This window comes from Sapajus apella, unplaced genomic scaffold, assembly GCF_009761245.1.
Source record: "Sapajus apella isolate SASKATOON/1434 unplaced genomic scaffold, GSC_monkey_1.0 scaffold51, whole genome shotgun sequence".
NCBI lineage: Eukaryota > Metazoa > Chordata > Mammalia > Primates > Cebidae > Sapajus > Sapajus apella.
Window position 1 is genome coordinate 6,188,506 of NW_022436991.1, and position 797 is coordinate 6,189,302.

Genomic DNA, 797 nt, shown 5'->3' on the forward strand with positions numbered 1-797 from the left:
TCTCAAAAAAATATTGAGACTTTATAACTGTATTTTAGCCAGCACAGTGCCTCACGCCTGTAATCCCAGCACTTTGGGAGGCTGAGGCAGGCAGATCGCTTGAGCACAGGAGCTCATGACCAGCCTGGGCAATGTGCCAAAACCCTGTTTCTACTAAAAATACAAAAATTAACTGGGCATGGTAGTGCACTCCTGTAGTCTCAGTTACTAAGGAGGCTGAGGTGGGAGGATCACCTGAGCCCAGGAGGTTGAGGCTGCAGTGAGCCAAGATGGTGCCACTGCACTTCAGTCTGGGCGATAGAGCATGACCCTATTTCAAAACAAACAAACAAAGAAAAAAAGGATATTTTAGTGCTCCCTTTGGGAGCACATATACTAAAATTGGAGCAATACAGAGAAAATTAGCATGGCCACTGAGCAAGAATGACACACAAATTCATGAAGCATTCCATATGTAAATTTATTTAAAAATCAAATAAATAATAAATAAATACATAATGTATTTTATTCCCCACTCTTTCAGATTCATGGATTTTGAATTTTATTTTATTTTATTTTTGAGACAGAGTTTCGCTCTTTTGGCCCAGGCTGGAATGCAATGGCGGGATCTTGGCTCACCACAACCTCCGCCAATTCTCCTGCCTCAACCTCCCAAGTAGCTGGGATTACAGGCATGCACCACCACACCTGGCTAATTTTTGTAGTTTTAGTAGAGATAGGGTTTCTCCATGTTGGGCAGGCTGGTCTCGAACTCCCAACTTCAGTGGTTTGCCTGCCTCGGCCTCCCAAAGTGCTGA

At 43.5% G+C, this 797-nt stretch overlaps 1 non-coding gene across 1 annotated transcript; it reads left to right on the forward strand.

Moving 5' to 3' along the window:
- Nucleotides 1–351: 351 nt before the first annotated feature.
- LOC116526758 lies at nucleotides 352–458 on the forward strand. The gene has a single exon (XR_004258261.1). It is a non-coding gene; the product is annotated as a U6 spliceosomal RNA (small nuclear RNA).
- The last annotated feature ends 339 nt before the right edge of the window (nucleotides 459–797 follow it).